Source organism: Oryctolagus cuniculus, chromosome 7 (genome assembly GCF_051225735.1).
Source record: "Oryctolagus cuniculus isolate XC-2025 breed Fujian yellow rabbit chromosome 7, ASM5122573v1, whole genome shotgun sequence".
Classification (NCBI taxonomy): Eukaryota; Metazoa; Chordata; class Mammalia; order Lagomorpha; family Leporidae; genus Oryctolagus; species Oryctolagus cuniculus.
This window is the reverse complement of record NC_142873.1, coordinates 129,159,804-129,180,681: the sequence shown is the minus strand read 5'-3', so window position 1 is coordinate 129,180,681 and position 20,878 is coordinate 129,159,804.

Genomic DNA, 20,878 nt, shown 5'->3' with positions numbered 1-20,878 from the left:
TCAACAGCCAGGGGTGGGACATGCCAAAGTCAGGAGTCAGGAACTCCATCTGGGTCTCCCACAAGGGTGGCAGAGGTCCGAGTACTTGAGCCATCATTTGCTGCCTCCCAGGTTGCTCATTCCAGAAAGCTGGACCAATAGCAGAGGAGCCGGGATTCAAACCAGACACTCCAACATGGAATGTCAGTGTCCCAGGTGGTGAATGCCTACCTGGTTTACTAATTCTGCTTCCCACACGCCTGTAGACTGAGATGGGCTACCTCTGAAAAGTTCTCATTCTGGTCAATGGGAAATTATAGCTGCTGTGTGAATGAGTGGGCTGATAGTATGATTTATACTTTTGAACTTACTCTCTGTGTTTATCTAAATCTTATAATTTTGGTTTCTGTGAATTTGCTAATTTAAATCTTTTAAAAATTTACTTCTTTAATTTATTTGAGAAGGGAAGATGGAAAGAGGGGGAGAGGGAGAGGGAGAGGGAGAGAGAGAGAGAGAATCTGATCTGCTGATTCACTCCCCAAATGCCAACAACAAATGAAACCAGGACCAAGAAACTTAATCTGGGTCTCCCATGTGAAGGCAGGGACCCAAATACTTGAGCCATCACCCGCTTCCTTCCAAAGTGCACTTTAGCAGGAAGCTGGAATCCAGAATGGAGCCAGGACTTGAACCCAGGCGCTCTGATATCGCATGTTGGTGTCTTGATTGCTGCACCAAAGGCCTCCATGAATTCTGACAGTCAATCAAATAGTTAAATGAAAAAGATAAAATTATAAGGCAGAAGAAAAAAATTTCCTTAAATTTTGTGGTTGAAATTCTCCTTTTAAGTAAGAAATGAGATCTAGAAGTTGTAAAGGAGAAAAAAAGTTGTAAAGCTGTGCAAAGAAAATACTATAAATAAACTTGAAAGACATTGATAGCTTGGGTCACATATTGGTAACATATATAATAAATAAAGGATTAATAGTAATAATATATAAAGAAAACATAATAGCAAATAAGGAAATGACAAAGGAAAGATGAGTAAACTGTATGAATGAAAAAAGTCACAGAAAATATATCAATATTAATATGTCCAATAAAAATGTGAAAAATGGCTCAAGTTCACTTTTAGAACTCTAAAGTTCACTAAAGAAAAGAAATTAAAATAGCAGGGACCTAATAGTCTTTCTGTAAGACTGATGTAATTTTTTTCTGCCTCGAGATTGATGTACTTTTAGAAAGATACTTGAGAAGGTGTTTTAGTTCGGGCTGCTGTTACGAAGTACAGCATCATATACAGCATCATATAGTTGTGGCTTATTAACAGGCTGGCAGTGTGTGATCAGGGCTCTGGTGGGGACCTGCAGACCACAGAGCTCTAGACAGCAACTTCTTGTTGCTCCCTCTCTTGGTGAAAAGAAAGTAAGGGAGCTCTCCAGGGTCTCTTGTAAATGACCTCCCAAAGGCCCCACTGCCTAACTCTATCCCTTTGGGAGTTTCAATTGCTTACCCTTTTTTTTTTTAATTAAAAATGTGCTTTAATTAATTTCTTGTTTTATTTATTTGATTATTTATTTTAAAGGTCATGTGGCAGGGGGTGGGGAAGGTGTGAAAAGAGAGAGAGAGAGAGAGAGAAATCTTGCATCCACTCTGGTTCATTCCCCAAAGACCCACAACAACAAAGGCAAAATGAGGCCAAAGCCAGGAACAAAGCATTTCACCTAGTTCTCTCACACGAGAGTCATGGACCAAAGTACTTGCTGTGTGCATCCCAAGTGATGGCTTAACTCATTGTGGCACAATGCTCATGCATGGGTTTTAAAAAAATTATTTATTTACTTGTTTATCTATTTTGAAAATTGGAGAGAGAGAGAGAGAGAGGGCGCTCTTTGATTTGCTGGTTCACTCCTCAAATGCCCACAACAGTCAGGGCTTGTCCAGGATGAAGCAGGGAGCTGGGCACTCAGTCTTGGAATAGGCACCAACCACTTAAGCCATCACCTGCTGACTCCCAGGATCTGCATTAGGAGGCACTGGAATTGGGGGCAGAGCTGGGACCAGAACCCAGGTGCTCCAGAGTGGGATAAACATCCCAAGCATTAAGCCAAAAGCCTACCCTGGGAATTTGAATTTCAGTAAATGAATTTGAGGAAGACACAGATATTCAGTTGTTGTTGTTGTTGTTGTTTTGACAGGCAGAGTGGACAGTGAGAGAGAGAGAGAGAGAGAGAGAGAGAGAGAGAGAGAAAGGTCTTCCTTTTGCTGTTGGTTCACCCTCCAATGGCCGCCGCGGCCAGCATGCTGGGGCCAGCGCATCGCGCTGATCCAAAGCCAGGAGCCAGGTGCTTTTCCTGGTCTCCCATGCGGGTGCAGGGCCCAAGCACTTGGACCATCCTCCACTGCACTCCCTGGCCACAGCAGAGAGCTGGCCTGGAAGAGGGGCAGCCGGGACAGAATCCGGCACCCCGACCGGGACTAGAACCTGTTGTGCCGGCGCCACAAGGCGGAGGATTAGCCTATTGAGCCACGGCACCGGCCAGATATTCAGTTCTTAACACAGGAGTATGTTACTGCTATTTATTTAAAAATGGATTGTCTTTAACAAAATCGATGAGAATGTGCAGAAACAGCTATTCTCAAATTGGAGAATGGATTGGAGCAGCTTCCTTTGGAGGATCATCTGGAAAAAATGTATCAAAACGTGGCTCTTGCTGTTATACTTGAAGGACAACTAGGTTAAGAATAAAATTCATGGGCTTCATTTTCTTCCCCCTTAGAACCTTGAAATCATTGTTTGCTCCAGCAGTTTTCTGATAGTGAGAGCTGCTTTAGTTCTTTTAACCCAGGATCTTCATTCATCTCTTGGGTGGTTTAATTTCATCTCAAGTATGTTTCTCCCCAGGAAGGGGTCATGTGTTCTTTAATCCTCAAAATCTTTTTAAAGTTAAAATTTATTTATTTTAATTTTATATGAAAGGCAGAGATACAGAGAGAGAGAGAGAGAGTGTGTGTGTGTGTGAGAGAGAGAGAGAGCAAGAGATAGAGCACTTCCATTCACTGGTTCACACTCCAAATATCCACAACAGCCAAACTGGACTAGCTTGACGCCAGGAGCCTAGAACTGAGTCTGAGTCTCCCACGTGGGTGGCAGTGACTCAAGTACTTGAGCCATCATCTGCTCCCTCCCAGGGTGTGCATTGGCCAAAATCTGGATCTGAGAGGGAGCTGGGACTCAGGCTAGGCACTCTAATTATGGGATGTAGGCTTCCCAAGCAGTGATTTAAATTCTGTGTTAACCAACCACCCCACAAATATCTTTGTCTTTATACAACGGTACTCTAAAAAGTTCATGGATATGGAATTAAAAGCTAAGTTTATCTGGGCACAAAATGTTTTGATGCCAGTGCATGGATGGGTCTTCAAAGAGTTCATGAAGAACATGTATTATGATAAACCTATGCAAAGATTTCAAAATTTTCCTCTGTTATATATTAAAATAACTTTTCTTTTTTACATTTATTTATTTATTTGAAAGGCCGAGTTACAGAGAAGCAGAGAGAGAGAGACAGAGGTCTTCTATCTGCTGGTTTACTCCCTAGATGGCTTGCAATGGTGGGAGCTGTGCCAATCTGAAGCCAGGAGCCAGGAGCGTCTTATGGGTCTCCCACATGAGTGCAGGGCCCAGGGACTTGGGCCATCTTCTGCTGTTTTCCCAGGCCATAGCAGAGAGCTGGATCAGAAGTGGAGCAGCCGGGACTTGAACCGGTGCTCGTGTAGGATGCAAGGACTGCAGGTGGCAGCTTTACTCTCTGTGCCACAACACCTGCCCCTAAAATAACTTTTCTTTTTAATTTGTTGCATCCTTCTAGGATACCAAGTTTCCTTTGAATGTATTATCACTATGTGTCTTCTATTTTTAAAATTTTTTTAAAAATTTTTAGAGAATTGATTTTTGTCTCTGATTCACTGTGATTGAATCAATAATTTCTTCACTTATTTGTAAGTTATATTACAGTGTTGCTTAAGACCCGGATTTGTTTTCTTTGCCTACAATATTATTTTTCCAATTTCATTCTATTGTTCTACATACTGTCTTTGAAGTCTCTTATTTAATTCATGATTTAAAAAGAAGTCATGGACAGTTTTTCTTTTCCTCTGGTTATATTTTCTTAACACTGTCTTCTCTATTTCTTGCATGCCATAATTTCTTTCTGCTATATCTTGAATGGGATTTGGCTTCCAAACTCATGCAAATGTGTAATTTTCGAAGTCCTTAGTTAATGGGATTGAGAGGGTGGAGACTGATCTATTTATGGTATTTTAGGAGGTGGGCTTACTGAGAGGTCCCTCCTTCATTGGGGGTGTTACCTCAGAAGGTCATTCCCACAAGAGAGTTGGTTGTAAAAGAGAACTTGAGCTCTGCCTCCATCTCTCCCTGCTTCCTGGGTCTCCATGCAATCATTCCTGTGCCCAGGGTTCACAACTGCTATCCTCCAGCCTCACCAGATGGCTGAACTAGTGAGGCTCACCAGATCTTGTACTGTGAACCTCCAAAACCATGAGCCAAAATGAATCTCCTTTCTTCATAAGCATTTTGCCTTAGACATTTCATTGTAGTAACAAAAAGTTTACTAGGCTGGCGCTGTGGCTCACTTGGCTAATCCTCCACCTGCAACACTGGCACCCCGGGTTCTAGTCCCGGTTGGGGTGCCGGGTACTAGTCCCGGTTGCTCCTCTTCAAGTCCAGCTGTACTGTGGCCCGGGAATGCAGTGGAGGATGGCCCAGGTGTTTGGGCTTCTGCACCCACATGGGAGACCAGGAGGAAGTACCTGGCTCCTGGCTTCAGATCGGCACAGCACCAGCTGTAGTGGCCATTAGGGGAGTGAACCAACGGAAGGAAGACCTTTCTCTCTGTCTCTCTCTCACTGTCTATAACTCTCTCTCTCTCTGTCTCGCTCTCTCTCACTTTCTAACTCTGCCTGGAAAAAAAAAAAGTTTCCTAATAAAAGTTCCTTCTTTGTTTCTTTTTTCTTTTTTTTTAATTTTTTAAAATTTTTTGACAGGCAGAGTGGACAGTGAGAGAGAGAGAGACAGAGAGGAAGGTCTTCCTTTTTCCCTTGGTTCACCCTACAATGGCCGCTGTGGCCGGCGCACCGCGCTGATCCGAAACCCGGACCCAGGTGCTTCTCCTGGTCTCCCATGCAGGTGTAGAGCCCAAGGACTTGGGCCATCCTCCACTGCACTCCTGGGCCACAGCAGAGAGCTGGCCTGGAAGAGGGGCAACCGGGACAGAATCTGGTGCCCTAATCGGGACTAGAACCCTGTGTGCCGGCGCTGCAAGGCGGAGGATTAGCCTATTGAGCCGCGGCACCAGCCTGTTTCTTTTTTCTTTTTTTTGTTACATTTGCACACTCATGCTACTGCTATGGAGGAATTCCTGCATACCACCCATCCAATCTTGTTTAGTCTCAGAAGGGGGCATGTCAAACATGGCTCAAATTTCTAGAATAAACAGATTAGATGAAAAAGGGATGAGTTTACTTTTGAACATGCTGAGTTAAATTATCTTGACTATATCCATTTGAAGATTCAGTTAAGCAGTCAGATACATCAGTTCGGAATTTCAACAGCAAGGTATAAATTTGAGGAACATGCATACTGGTAGTAACTGACGCCACAGGGAGCACTGAGATCACTTAAGAAAAGAGTATTGAGTGGGAAGAGAAGAGCTCCTAGAACAGGTCCCTGAAACACTCCTGTGATTAAAGGTTTAGCAAAAGTGAAAGTAGGAGGCAGCTAAAATATGCGCAAGAGGGAGATCAGAGAAGGAGAAGTGGAGAGTAAGGTGTTTTAGAAGACAGAAAAGCATCTACTCCAGGAGAGAGTTTAGAGTAATTCTAAGAATGAGTAAAATGGTGAGCCATGAACTCTAAGCTCCATGAATAGGAAAGGAAGACCGAACAGAAATAATAGAAAGAAACCGAAGAGGTCAATAAACTGATGTCAAATGAAAGAATAGTTAGACTGACTTGACATGCAAGCTAGGGCCCTGTGATCAGAAAGGGGACTATTTGAATTAGTGACTTTAGAAGTAGAGAAAGTGGGTGAGTTTTAGACCACGATGACGAGATCCAGGGTGTGACGGTGGAGGTAAGGTGGTTGAGCAGGATGACATTGGCAATAAGGTAGACTCCAAAGCCTTTTAGGATGGTGGTGGGTCTTGCGGTGTAAGAAAGACAGTGATGCCTCTGCCTTCTATGAGCAATGGGGACCCAACAAGAGGTAGGCAGATCGTGGTGATCAGTCAAGGAGAGGGTGGCAGGCCCTTTACAAAAAGGTGAAGAAGCACTCAGAGTGTCCTTATCTCTTGACCCCACATGGGTGTGAGCCCATGAGGAGACTTCATTTAAGGGAGAGGTAGGGAAAGGGGTGTAGAGAAAGCCATGTTGAGATAATGCAAGGGGTTGACAAAGCTGTGTTCCAGCACACAGGGAGCTGGGCTTTCCGAGGGCAAATGGAAGGTTTTGGCAGGGAGAGAAGAGAGGGACTCTATGAGTTTAAGAAAGTACAGAGAAGCCGGCGCCGCGGCTCACCTAGGCTAATTAATCCTCTACCTGCAGTGCTGGCACCCCGGGTTCTAGTCCCAGTCGGGGCGCCAGATTCTGTCCCGGTTGCTCCTCTTCCAGTCCAGCTCTCTGCTGTGGCCCGGGAAGGCAGTGGAGGATGACCCAAGTGCTTGGGCCCTGCACCTCTTGGGAGACCAGGAGGAGGCACCTGGCTCCTGGCTTCTGATAGGCGCAGTGCTCCGGCTGCAATGCGCCGTAGCGGCCACTTGGGGGGTGAACTAACGGAAAAAGGAAGACCTCTCTCTCTCTCTCTCTCTCTCTCTAACTCTGCCTGCCAAAAAAAAAAAAAAAAAAAAAAAAGTACAGAGAATTTCAAGAACGATAGTTCCACAGAAGACAAATAAGGGAAGAGAGGGTGCTTACATTTAGGGTCCTGACCTTTGAAGCATGGTGGGTTTAGTCCTACCTGACCCTGGAAGGAGAGTGGGGTTTCATAAAAGTCAACGTGGGGGCCAGTGCTGTGGCATAAAGCTGCCGCCTGCAGTGCTGGCGTCCCATATGGGCGTCGATTCAAATCCTGGCTGCTCTACTTCCAATCCAGCCCTCTGATATGGCCTGGGAAAGCAGTAGAAGATGGCCCAAATCCTTGGGCCCCTGCACCTGCGTGGGAGACCCAGAAGAAGTTCCTGGCTCCTAGCTTCGGATCAGCACAGCTCCAGCCATTGTGGCCAACTGGGGAGTGAACCAGTGGATGGAAGACCTCTCTCTCTCTTTACCTCTCCTCTCTCTCTGTAACTCTGACTTTAAAATAAATAAATAAATTTTTTAAAAAAGAAAAGAAAAGTCAATGTGCTCCGGAAATTCCTGCAAATATTTCTTTTGATACAGAGGAATGATTAGTCATAGGGGTTGCAGCTGAGGATGATAGCAGATAGCACAGAAGCTTGAAGTTCAAGGTTCTTTGAGGAGCGGGATGAACAGTGGCTCTACGTAAATCAGCCAGGGCTCAGTATCCACTGGTGTCTTGTTCAAGCAGGTATTGCAGATGTTGGTGTTGGTAGCTTGCATGGGGGTGGGGTGGGAGAATGTGCATGAAAGGAGTGGCCTGGAGGGGCTTGTGTTGTGGAGTAGTGGGTAAAAGCTGCCACCTGCGACACTAAAATCCCATACGGGTGCTGGTTTGTGCCCTGGCTTCTCCACTTCGAACCAGCTCTCTGCTAGAAAAATCGCAAAAGATGGCCCAAGTGCTTGATCCCTTGCTACTCATGTGGGAGACTCAGACAAAGCTCCTGACTCCTGGCTTTGGATTGGCTCATCTCCAGCTGCTGGGGCTATTTGAGGAGTGAACCATCTGATGGAAGATTTTTCTTTCTGTCTCTCCCTCTCTCTCTCTCTGTAACTCTACCTCTCAAATAAATAAATAAAATCTTTAGTGGAAAAAAATCTCTCTCTCTCTCTCTGTCTCTGTCTCTCTCTCTCTCTCTCTCTCTGTAACTCTGACTTTCAAATAAATAGAATCTTAAAAAAAAAAGAAAAAAAAGAGTGACCTGGAATATTGAGCCTGGATCTAAAGGTACAATAATTTAGAACTTACTATTTCTACTGTGATACAGTTTTTACTTTTACCCTCCAAGTATAGAAATAATTCCTAAGCCATGATTTCAAAAGAATTTCACTTGTTTTGCAGGTTGAAAATTTAAATAATAATATCCCTAGGTTTTATTCTTATTTTAGCATACAACACATTCTATTTGCTTAATTTTAAGTAATTATCTTTAAGTTAAATTTCAACACCCAAAAAATGGTTTTGCATTGGTATAACAATAGAATTCAGAAGTCATAACAAAATGTGAAAGCTGTCACACCGAATGAGGGAAAGCATAAGCTTAGTTTTTAACTTGTCCCTCCTTGCCGATGCTTATAGGATCAGTAGGAAGCGCGTTAGCAGAATTAGGCCAGTATCATACACAGTGCACTTTCCTCACCACCCTTTGCTCCTTGTAAGTTTCTGCTGCACTGAATTTCTAAGAACCTTTATCTCTCTACCTCTCATTCAGTACCTTTTATTAATATATTTCTTAATTTTCTCACAGTGGAAGCTTACTTTTAAGCTACCTGCACAATATTCAAAAATTCACAGAAAATGGAATTCAAAGATAATGTGGAGGCTGGTATTGTGGTGCAGTGGTTAGATCCCATATCAGAGTGTAGGTTCGAGTCCCCGCTGCCCTGCTCCTGATCCAGCTCCCTGCTGGTGTGCCTGGGGAGGCAGCAGAAGATGGCACAAATACCTGGACTCCTGCCGCAAAGGTGGGAGACCTGGGTGGAAGGATGGAATTCTTGGCTCCTAGTTTGAAAGTCTGGCCCAATCTCAGCTGTCATGGCCATTTGGAAGGATGAATCAGCAGATGGAAGATCTCTTTCTCTCTGTCTCTCCCTCTGTAACTCTGCCTTTCAAATAAATAAAATAAATCTAAAAAAATAGGTAATGTGGCATTTGGCACAGCAGTTAAGACTCCCACATCCCATATGGGAGTGCCTGAGTTTTCGTCTAGGCTCTGCTTCTGATTCTAGCTTCCTGCTGATGCACACCCTTGGAAGCAGCAGGTGATGGTCAGGTACTTGGGTCTCTGCCACCCTTGTAGGAGACCTGGATTCTAGAGTGAGTTTCCGGCTTCTGACTTTGACCTATCCCAGCTCCATCTGTTGCAGCACTTGGGAAGTTAACCGGCAGATTGGAGAGCTTTCTCTCTCTGCCTTTCAATAATGCTGCTGCTGATGATGCGAGGGTGGACATTTGGCCTAATGGTTGAGACACTGGTTAGGATGCCTGTGTCCCACATTGGATACCCTGGGTTTGACTCTTAGCTTTACCTTCTGCTAAAGTGGACCCTGGGAGGCAGTGGGTGACTCAAGTAGTTGGGTTTCTACCACCCATATGGGAGACCTGGATGGAGTTTCTGGTGTCTGGCTTCAGTCCTGGCCCAGCGCTGGGCTTTGCAGGTGTTTGGTGAGTGACGCAGTGGATGGGAGCACTCCCTCTCTCTGTGTCACTCTGTCACAAGCCTAGTATAATTCTTGACATAGAATTAAACCCTGAAGGAATGTTTGTTTATTGTTTGACTAGTAAATTAAGAAGTTACATAATCTGAATTATCATTTAAGTACAAACTTTAACTTGACCTGTAGCACTTTTTCAAATTCTTAAGATTTACAAGTCTTTTTTTTTTTTTTTTTTTTTTTTTTTTAGAGATAAAGAGAGATCTTCTTCTCTTTTTTTTTAAGGATTTATTTATTTTAGTTGAAAGTCATGGTTACATAGAGAGGAGAGGCAGAGAGAGAGGACTTCTATCTGCTAGTTCACGCCCCAATTGGCTGCAATGGCTGGAGCTGCACAGATCTGAAGCCAAAAGCCAGGAGTTTCTTCTGGGTCTCCCATGCAGGTGCAGGGACCCAAGGACTTGGGACATCCTCAAGCAGAGAGCTGGATCAGAAGTGGAGCAGCCAGGTCTCGAACCACGGCACTGCAGGTGGTGGCTTTACCCGCTATGCTGGCCCCATTTGTAAGTCTTTATTCAATATACTATTAGATCATTATCATTTTTTATTGTCATTTTTTTAATTTTGTGAAGTACAGTTTTAAAAAATATTTATTTATTTATTTGAAAGGCAGACTTACAGAGTCAGAAAGGTCTTCCGTTCTCTGGTTTACTCCTCAAATGGCTGCAACAAACAGGGCTGGGCCAGGCCAAAGCCAGGAGCCAGACGCTTCTTCCAGGTCTCTCACATGGGTGCAGGGGCCAGCACTTGGGTCATCTTCCACTGCTTTCCCAGTATATTAGCAGGGAGCGGGATCGGAAGTGGAACAGCAGGCATACAATATGGGATGCCGGTATGGCAGGCGAGGACTTAACCTGCTATGCCACAGCACCAACCCCTAAATTATTGTTTTAAAAAAGGAGATGGGAGTGGGAATCTGGGGGTGTTGCATAGTGGGTTAAGCTGCTCTTTGGGGTCCCCACATCCCATACTGGAATGTCTAGTTCAAGTCCTGGCTTCGCCATGCTTCTATTTCACCTTCTTGTTAATGCACCTGGGAGGTAGCAAATGATGGACCAAGTACTTGGGTTCTTGCCATCCATGTGGGAGACCCAGATGGAGTTCCAAGCTCCTACCTAGCTTCAGCCTAGCCCAGCACTGATTGTTGTGGGCGTTTGCAGAGTGAACCAGGGAATGGAAGATCTCTCTCTCTGTTTCTTTGTCTCTCCTTCTCTGTCACTCCAGTAAATTAAGTAAATAAATAAATCTCTTTTAAAAAAACAGAGAAAGAAATAAGGAAATGTTAATTATTTTCTTACTTTTATAATGATTTAAAAGTAGATTTAAGGCCGGCGCCGTGGCTCACTAGGCTAATCCTCTGCCTTGCGGCGCCGGCACCCAGGGTTCTAGTCCCGGTCGGGGTGCCAGATTCTGTCCCGGTTGCCCCTCTTCCAGGCCAGCTCTCTGCTATGGCCAGGGAGTGCAGTGGAGGATGGCCCAAGTGCTTGGGCCCTGTACCCCATGGGAGACCAGGAGAAGTACCTGGCTCCTGGCTTCGGATCAGCGCGGTGCGAAGGCCGCAGTGTGCCGGCCGCGGCGGCCATTGGAGGGTGAACCAACGGCAAAGGAAGACCTTTCTTTCTGTCTCTCTCTCTCACTGTCCACTCTGCCTGTCACACACACACACACAAAAGTAGATTTAATATTTAAAAGACATTCCTTAATATTACCTACCTTTCTTTTGTGTAGAATTTGTCACATAAAAAAAAAAGCTCTGCAATATAGGCAGAAGGAAATAACTATTAGGATAATAAAGTATAAGATTTCCCTAAGTCCCACAACCAGTCAACGGTTACTTGGGCATTGGGCTTGTTTGTTTTTACTGGGCCGTGCGGTCTTGTGGAAAGGCACGCAGACCAAAGGTGTTCTTACAAGCAGCCCATTTTCCAAAATACTTCTTAAAACTGATCGTCGTGAAGTGAGCTTCTGAGAGCACGTGTGCACTCATGTCTCGTCTTCAAAGGAAAGGGAGGGAAGAGATGCCACGGAGCTTAGTAGGCCTCGTGCAATGAGGGAGGCAGTAAAAAGTGAAACTCCTATTATTGCATAGTAAAGAGCACCTTATTTAACTCTTGGGGAAAATTGAAGGATATTTACAGCTAAAATGCAATTTCCACTCACTCCGGAGGAACCATCACACGGATCAACCCATTTTCCAACTTCCAACCTTTATTTCATACCCGTGACAAGTTTCTGACCGCCATGGCTGCTGCCCGGCTCCTCCTCCCCGTGTCCCACGCGCTGTGGAGCTCCTGGCCACCCTTCAGAGGAATTTTTCACTTCTGCACACAGATTTCCGCACCCTCTGTAGGTTATCCCTTTCCTGCTTGTACTTTCATTGGAGTGATATGTTATCTGACATCTATTTTAGCCAATATTAACTTCCTTTTGCCCCTGAATATTTGCTTTTTTCTCTACTATTAGCTTGCTTTGAAGCCAGGTGTGCCCAGTGTAGAAGTATCCATTTTTCATTTTGCTGGTTTCTTCTGGAATTACTTCTCTCTTGGGGAAAGAAGGGTGGCTTACAATGAGTCTCATTGCTCCGGCAAATAGTGGGGCTGACTTTTCAAGTTAGGGTGAAGGATCTCGGTAGTGGTGATTGCTCTACGTTGTGGGGGAAGGGTCATATTGAAGCCTCAGTCTCTTTCCCACTCAAAATGCTTGCAAGTAGGGGAGAGGGGACTCTTAGTGCCTTCTGGATGTTTCCCCTTTTGATTCACTTTTTTCAATTACTTAGTGAGTTGTTTTTACTTTTTAGTTATGTTAACTTTTGACCACTGTCGCTCCCCGTCTTCGTAGAGGAGCGACACTAGACCCTGCGCTGTTCTTTCGTCTGCTCGGCCCTCCCCGGGTTTGCTGCTGGTTCTTCCCGGGTTGGCTACTATCCCTTCCACCTCCGTGGAAGGGCAGTTCCCCCTGGCCACATTCCCCACTTCCGCAGGGGAGCGGCACACCGCCGGCCGGCTTTCTCAGGGGCTGCACGGGTGTTCCTTCAGCTAGATGTTCCCCCTTAGATGTTCCCCATAGATGTTCCTAGTGCATGCCGTCTCTCTCCTCCTTTATAGTCCTCCTCCGCCAATCCCAACTCGGCTGCCCACACGCCGAGTACGCTGCTCTCCTCCAATCAGTAGCAAGTCCTACAGTTTATTGGTTGAACTGGAGGCAGCTGTGCGGAAGCTGTTTACTTCTCTCCCAGCGCCATATTGTGGGAGAGCAGATGCATAGAATAAGTCTTAATTCCAGTAACTCAGTCTAGTCCGGTTTGCTCCCCACAGACCACGAACTTCAATTATTTTGTCCATAAAATTTGGATAAAATGTCCATCTATCAGGTTTTCTGTGAGAATTAAATGACACCACTTCCTTAAAAGTGGTTATCAGAAGACCTGTTTTGTTTCATAATTAACTGTCCATAAAACACCATCCAGTTCAGAACATCCCTTCATTGAAATCACTCTAATTCCTTCCCATGCCCTTGCCCTGAATGTTCCTGCCCTTACATCACTCGAGATTTCCAATTTCATGTGATCTTCTGTTTGGCTGGCCGCGGGACTGATCTGGGCACACTTTAGAGAGTATGAGGGTCAGGCACTGTTAGGTTTGAGGTTCTGACAACAGGTGGAAACTGGGCCTGCCAGGTGAATTGGAATGCATCGGATCCTCAGCCTCTCCTGGCTGCCGCAGACCGCTTTCTCTCCTGGGAATCAGTCTCCTGGGCCATTTCCAGGCCGCCGCTGCTTTGTTGACCTTGCTGGGTATGAATTCCCTGCCATGTCGCCATCACTGTTGATAACCATGCTTAGAACTGCATGTATTTACTTCCTAAATGACCCCGTTTTCCCAGCTTCTCCACTTCTGTGAAAGGCCGGATGACGCTTCAGAGTTTATCTCTGATTTCCTATGTGCTTCAGGCTGTGGTGAGTTCACAGAATTTGCCCATTTACTTCTATAAACTTTTATCAAGCCTTTACTTTGTACCAGACTCCAGGTGTAAGTGCTAAGGATAACAAGATAAATAATGCAATCTGGCTGTACAAGAAGCCCATATTTTAGAAGAAAAGTTAAACATGTAAATAAATAATTGCAATGTAGTGCATTAAGTGTAAAAATAAAGGTGGAGTCTTCAGTATAGTTGATGATACTAACGCAGAAGTTCTCAACTCTGCGTAATTCAAAGAAGGCTTTGCAGCAATAAAGATGAAGTCCAATAGCTGATTGTATGAATTAATGAAGAAATAGTTTAGTATCTGTTATTTGCTAGATGCTTTGCTGAGATCGGGAATGCACTGATAAGCAAGATAGACATGAGCCCTGTCTTCTTGGGGTTTAATGGACTAGTAGGGAAGGCAGAGAGTATAAAAACAAGCAGTGTTATAAAGGAGAAGAAAGAATGGGGCATTCTGGGAACATATAAACGGGGAACTAACCAACTCTTGTTCTAATTCCAGAGCAGTTAAACTAAAACCCGAGAAGATGAATAGGAGTAGCTAGGCAAAGGGTGGAGATTGACAGGAGAGGGAAAGAGTGCGAGGCCTTGAGGTGAAGAGTGAATGAGCTGTGCTGACACCCTGAGACCCTGGAGAGCAGCAAGAAGCAGAGGAAGGGATGTGAGGTGAGCTGGGAAGAGCAGGTGGGGCTCAGAATACACGAGTCCCTGCAGAGCACGTTAGGATTTCAGAGCATCTCAAGGTCAGTGGGCAGCCAGAATTAAAGCGCTGAATGTGATACAAGCAGTTTCGCGCTTTCAATTTTTTATATCTTTTTTTTTTTTTTTTTTTTTTGTATTTGAGTCAGAGAGATAGAGATCTTCCGTCTGCTAGTTTATTTCCCCAATGCCAACAATAGCCAGGATTGGGCCAGACTGAAGCCAAGAGCCTGGAATTCCATCCAAAACCCCCAAGTGGGTGACAGGGACACAAGTACTTGATTCAATACCTGCTGCTTCCCAGGATGAACGTGAGCAGGAAGCTGGCTCAAGAGGGGAACTGAGGGGGTGGTGCTGTGGCATAGCAGGTAAAGCTGCCCCTTGAAGTGCTGGCATCCCGTATAGTCACAGGTTCGAGTCCCGGCTGCCCTACTTCTGATCCAGCCCTCTGCTATGGCCTGGGAAAGCAGTAGAAGATGGCCCACTGCACCTGCATGGGACACCTGGAAGAAACTCCTGGCTCCTGGCTTCAGATTGGTGCAGTTCCGGCCATTGTGGCCAATTGGGGAGAGAACCAACAGATGGAAGACCTCTCTCTCTCTGCCTTCTTCTCTGTGTAACTCTGACTTTCAAACAAATAAATCTAAAAAAAAAAAAAAAATGGAGCTGGAACTTGAACTCAGGCACTTTGATATAGGTTGTGGGTTTCCAGTGCCTTTTTTTTTTTTTTTAAGATTTATTTATTTATTTGAAAGGCAGAGTTATAGAGAGGCAGAAGCAGAAAGAGAGAGAGGTCTTGCTAATTCACTCCCAAGATGGCTGCAACAGCTGGAGCTATGCTGATCCAAAGCCAGGAGCCAAGAGGGTCTTCTGGGTCTCCCATGTGGGTACATGGGCCAAGCACTTGGGCCATCTTCCACTGTTTTCCCAGGCCATAGCAGAGAACTGGATCAGAAGTGGAGCACCCAGGACTAGAACCGGCATCCATATGGGATGCTGGTGCTGCAGACCAGGGCTTTAACCCACTACACCACTACACCACTACACCACTACACCAAGCGCCAGCCCCTCCAGCGCTGTCTTTTTTTTTTTTTTTTTTTTTTTTTTGGACAGGCAGAGTGGACAGTGAGAGAGAGAGACAGAGAGAAAGGTCTTCCTTTGCCGTTGGTTCACCCTCCAATGGCCGCTGCGGCCGGCGCACTGCGGCCGGTGCACCGCACTGATCCGAAACCAGGAGCCAGGTGCTTCTCCTGGTCTCCCATGGGGTACAGGGCCCAAGCACTTGGGCCATCCTCCACTGCACTCCCGGGCCACAGCAGCAAGTGCTGTCTTAAATCCTGTACCAAACGTCTACTCCCAGATTTGTCCTTTCCAAATGAAACCTGTTGCAGCAGCTGGCATTGTGGTGCATCAGGTTGAAGCACTGCTTGTGACTCCAGCATCACATATTGGAGAGTCAGTCCCAGCTCCTGTGCTTCCTGTCCAACTTCCAGCTAATGTGCCTGGGAAGGCAGCAGAAGATGGCCCAAGTGCTTGGGCCTCTGCCACTCAATGAGTCCCTGGTTTCTAGCTTTGGCCTGGAGGCAGACCTGGTGGTTGTAGCCATTTGGAGAGTGAGCCGGCAGATAGGATATTCTCTCTCTCTCTCTCTCTCTCTCTATATATATATATATATATACACATATATATATATCTTTCTATCTCTATCTATCTATCTTTCAATAAATAAATACATATTAAGGGAAAAAGAAAGAAATCTGTTGCAATAGCTTATTCAAGAGACACCATCAGAAAAATGGAAGGAATGTTTTTAGAAATATCTGGGAGGCATAATACAGTTAGTAATTTTTAAAAAGATTTATTTATGTGAAAAAGTTATGGAGAAAGACAGACACAGAGAGAGATCTTCCATCCGCTGGTTCACTCCCCAGATGGCTACAATGGCCAAGACTGGGCCAGGCTGAAGCCAGGAGCTCCATCTTGGTCTCCCGCATGGGTGCAGGAGTCCAAGCACTCGGGCCATCCTTTTCTGCTTTCCCCAGGCCATTAGCAGGGACCTGGATCGGAAGTGGAACAGCCAGGACTCGAACTGGTGCCCTTATGGGATGCCAGTGTCATAGGTGGCAGCTTTACCCACTACACCACAACATCAGTCCCCAAAGTTAATAATTGACATGTTGTAGGTAAAGAAGGACTGATCGAGGATGGCACTCAAGTTTCTGTTTTGAACCACTGGTTTGCTGGCACTGTTACTTGTTGAGGAACAGCAGAGGAGGAGCAGATGTGGTGATGAAAGTGATGAGTCCAGGGCCGGTGCTGTGGTGCAGTAGGTTAATCCTCTGGCTGTGGTGCCAGCATTCCACATGGGCGCTGTTTCCAGTCCTGGCTGCTTGGAAAAGCAGCAGAAATTGGCCCAAGCAGCCCCGCACCTGCATGGGAGACCTGGAAGAAGCTCCTGGCTTCAGATCAGCCAAGCTCTAGCTGTTGTGGCCATCTGGGGAGTGAACCAGTGGATGGAAGACCTCTCTCTCTCTCTCTCTCTCTCTCTCTCTCTCTCTGCCTCTCTGCCTCTCACTGTCTGTAACTCTTATCTCTCAAATAAATAAATAAAATCTTTAAAGAGAGAGAGAGAAAGGAAGAAAAGAAGGAAGGGAGGGAGGGAGGAAAGAAAGTGATGAGTCCGGTTGTAATCACACAGAGATGTCAGTGAGCTACTCAGGTGAAGAGCTTTTTTCTTTCTTTCTTTCTTTTCTTTTTTTTTTTTTTTTAAGATTTATTTATTGGGGTGGGCACTGTGGCGTAGTAGGTAAAGCTGCAGCCTGCAGCACCAGCATCCCATATGGGCGCCAGTTTGAGTCCTGGCTGTTCCACTTCTGATCCAGCTCCCTGCTGATGCACCTGGGAAAGCAGCAGAGGATGGCCCATGTGCTTGGCCCCCTGCACTCACATGGGAGATCCAGAGGAAGCTCCAGGCTCCTGGCTTCGAGTCAGCACAGCTCCAGACATTTTGACCATTTGAGGAGTGAACCAGCAAATGGATGATCTATCTCTCTCTTCTGTCTCTCTCTCTTTCTCTCTACAACTCTGCCTTTCGAGTAAATAAATAGATCTTTTTTTTAAAAAAGGAACCAAACCCTGAAAAATACTTAATGATCATGTAAAGATCTGTCATAGATGGGCGAGAAGAAGCAGAGACAGTAGAAAATCATCAAGGTGGGATGATGTCACAGAAGTCACAGGAAGAAAACATTTCAAAGAGGGAAGGGACATGGAAGATAAGAAAAAAACTGACAAGCCTACTCAGAGGCAGTTTTTTTTTTCTTTCTTTCTTTCTTTTTTTTTTTTTTTTTTTTTTTTTGACAGGCAGAGTTAGACAGTGAGATAGAGAGAGACAGAGAGAAAGGTCTTCCTTTTCCATTGGTTCACCCCCAAGTGGCCGCTACAGCCGGCGTGCTGTGCCTATCAGAAGCCAGGAGCCAGGTGCTTCCTCCTGGTCTCCCATGCGGGTGCAGGGCCCAAGTACTTGGGCCATCCTCCACTGCACTCCCGGGCCACAGCAGAACTAGACTGGAAGAGGAGCAACCGGGACAAAATCCAGCGCCCCAATGGGGACTAGAACCCAGGGTGCTGGCACCGCAGGCAGAGGTTAGCCTAGTGAGCCACGGTGCTGGCCTCAGAGGCACTTTTTGTGAAACAGCAGGCACAAAATCCAGACAGGTGAGGTTGCAGAGTAAGTGGAGGTGGGAAAACAGACAAGATTCGGAAGCAACACGTCCTCCAAGCCAGGGCAGAGGAAGGGGGGAGGGTGCAAGAGCTGAGGGAGGAGCGGGAGGAAGGACTATAGAGGATTTCCCCTTCTTTTTTTAATTTTAATTTTTTATTCTATTTGAATAGGAGATAGGGAGAGACAGAGGGAGGGAGAGAGGGGAGAGAGAGATCTGCTGATATAATCCCTAAATGCCTGCAACAGCCAGGGCTGAATCAGGCCAAAGCCAGAAGTCAGGAACTCCATCTGGGTCTCTCCCACATGGGTGGCTGAGACTCAAGTACTTGAGACATCCTTGGCTGCCTCCCAGGGTGCATCTTAGCAGGAAGCTGGAATCAGACGCAAAGCCAACATTTGAACCTAGGCTCTCCCTTGTGTAATGCAGGACCCCCAAGTTGTATCTCAACTACTGTGCCAAATGCCAGCTCTGGGTTTTCCTTTCCTTTCTTTTTTTCTTCCTCCCTTCTTTTCTCTCTCTCTCTCTTTAAGATTTATTTCTTTATTTGAAAGTCAGATTCACAGAGAGAGAAAGAGAGGGTGAGTCCGAGAGAGATGTTCAATCTGCTGGTTCATTTCCCAGATGGTGGCAACCAGCACTGGGTAGGCTGAAGCCAGGAGTTTCATCCAAATCTCCCATGTGGGTGCAGAGGCCCAAGCACTTGGGCCATCTTCTACTGCTTTTTCCAGGCCACTAGCAGGAAACTGGATAGGAAGTAGAGCAGCTGGGACAAAAACTGGCTCCCACACGGGATGCTGAAGTCACAGGCTATAGCTGTACCTGCCACACGATGCTGGCCCCCTCCCCTCGCCTCCCTTCTCTTCCCCTACCTTTCCTTCTTTTCAATCTCTCTCTCTCTCTCTCTCTCTCTCTTTCTGATACCTGAATATGTTTAAGTGCTTAATAGAAAGGAACCATTAAAGAGGAAGAGGCTGGAAACAGGAAACAGACATAGAGGCAAAGACCTCCCTGCTACACCCCACACACAGATGTCCAAGGCTGCAAAGCACCGGGCTGGGGCCGGGCTTGACTGGGAGGCACAACTTTTCCACCTAGGTGAGGTAAGGATAAAGAAGGAAAGAGAGCTATGGCTGCACGTAGCAGGCGAGAAGTTGAAGTAGTTTCCACCTGACGGATTTTAATCTTGCAAAAATAGGTGCTTGGTAAGTATTTACTGAATCAATGAATGAGTAAATGCAAGTAACACACATCTGAAATCTGCTCAGTTCCTTATTGTCTTCCAGAAGCATTCCATTGTCTAGCAAAAGCTTGGGGGTGGTAGTGGAGGTGAGTGAGATTCAGGCTATTTTTAGAAAGAGGAAGAGGAATGACTCAAATTAAACAATAAGGGTGCTGAAATCTTGTTCCAAATGGAATTCAGCAGGGAAGTCTGCTCTTTGGGATGATGTGAAAGCAAACAGGTTGGCTCTCTGCTTCATACAGTTATGTTCTGTTCTACACCTTTTTTTAATTAAAAAGTTGTTTCTCAACCTCTAAAACTTTCAAGTCACAAACTTACACTTCAAAGGAGAGCATGGAATGTCTACTATTTGCTGAGAGCTGTGCAGCTTTAATTAATCCTCCTACCAACTTTAGGAAGCAGGTGCATTAATACTGTACCCATTTTATGGCTATGGAACCTGAGCTTCACAAAAGATCAATGTGACAATGTCACTCACCCAATAACTGCCAGAAACAGGATTCAAGCCCACATCTGCCTTTAATTATTCTTAACTGCAGTGTTATATTTTCATCTCAAATTTTAATAACTCTTACCATTGCAAATACTCTTCACGATGCAATCATTGAGTAAATTGTTCCCTGACATGCTGTGGGCGTTGTTCTGATCCTTCAGTATTCAAATGTTACCTCCTTTAATGTCCTGTTTATGTTTTTAAAAAGATTGATTTTATTTATTTGAAAGAGTTACAGAGAGAGGTAGAGACAGAGAAAGAGAGATCGTCTATTCCTTCCCAAATGACCATAACGTCCGAAGCTGAGCCGATCCAAAGCCAGGAGCCAGGAGCTTCTTCCAGGTCTCCCATGTGGGAGCAGGGGCCAAGGACTTGGGCCATCTTCTACTGCTTTCCCAGGTACATTAGCAGGTTGCTAGATCAAAAGTAGAGCAACTGGGATATCTTATTCCAAAACACTTTGAGACACCTCAAACCATGACCGTCTTTCCATTCTTTGAAATTCTGCAACAGGGGTGGGTGTTTGGCCTAGTGGTGATGATACCGGTTAGGGTGCCTGCATGAGTCTCTTTTCTGAGTGTCTGGGTTTCTATATCCATCTCCTAGTCCTGACTCCAGCTTCCTGCTAATGCAGGAACCCTGAGGGAGTCTGGGACCAAGCTCCCCTCTTCAGCCTTAGCCCAGCCCCAGCCATCAGAAGCATTGGGAGAGTGAATCAACAGATGGGAGCACTCTCTGTTTTTATCTCTGTGTCACTCTGCCTCTCAAATAAATAAATAAATAAAAAGAAAGTCTGCAACAGTTTGCCTGTGTTATTTACTTGTCACATTTTATCTGCATTGTAATTGAGTTCAGTCTTATTTAACTTTTATTTTGAATGTGTTTTCTTTGCCATAAATCCACAAGCTTCCTAGAGGATAGTAGGGGCCTCTAATGCCTTTCCTGGAAGGTGGAGTGGGTATCACACAGTTTCTCCTTGATGCCATGTTCATGGTATACAGTTAGTAAATATTTGTTGCTCAATTGCTGGATAGTCAGTCTTGGCATTGATATGGGTGGATGGTCTCTGGTAGCCATCTACAACCAGTTCAGAAAGTTTCTTATTGGTGTCAATCTAAAAAATGGAGG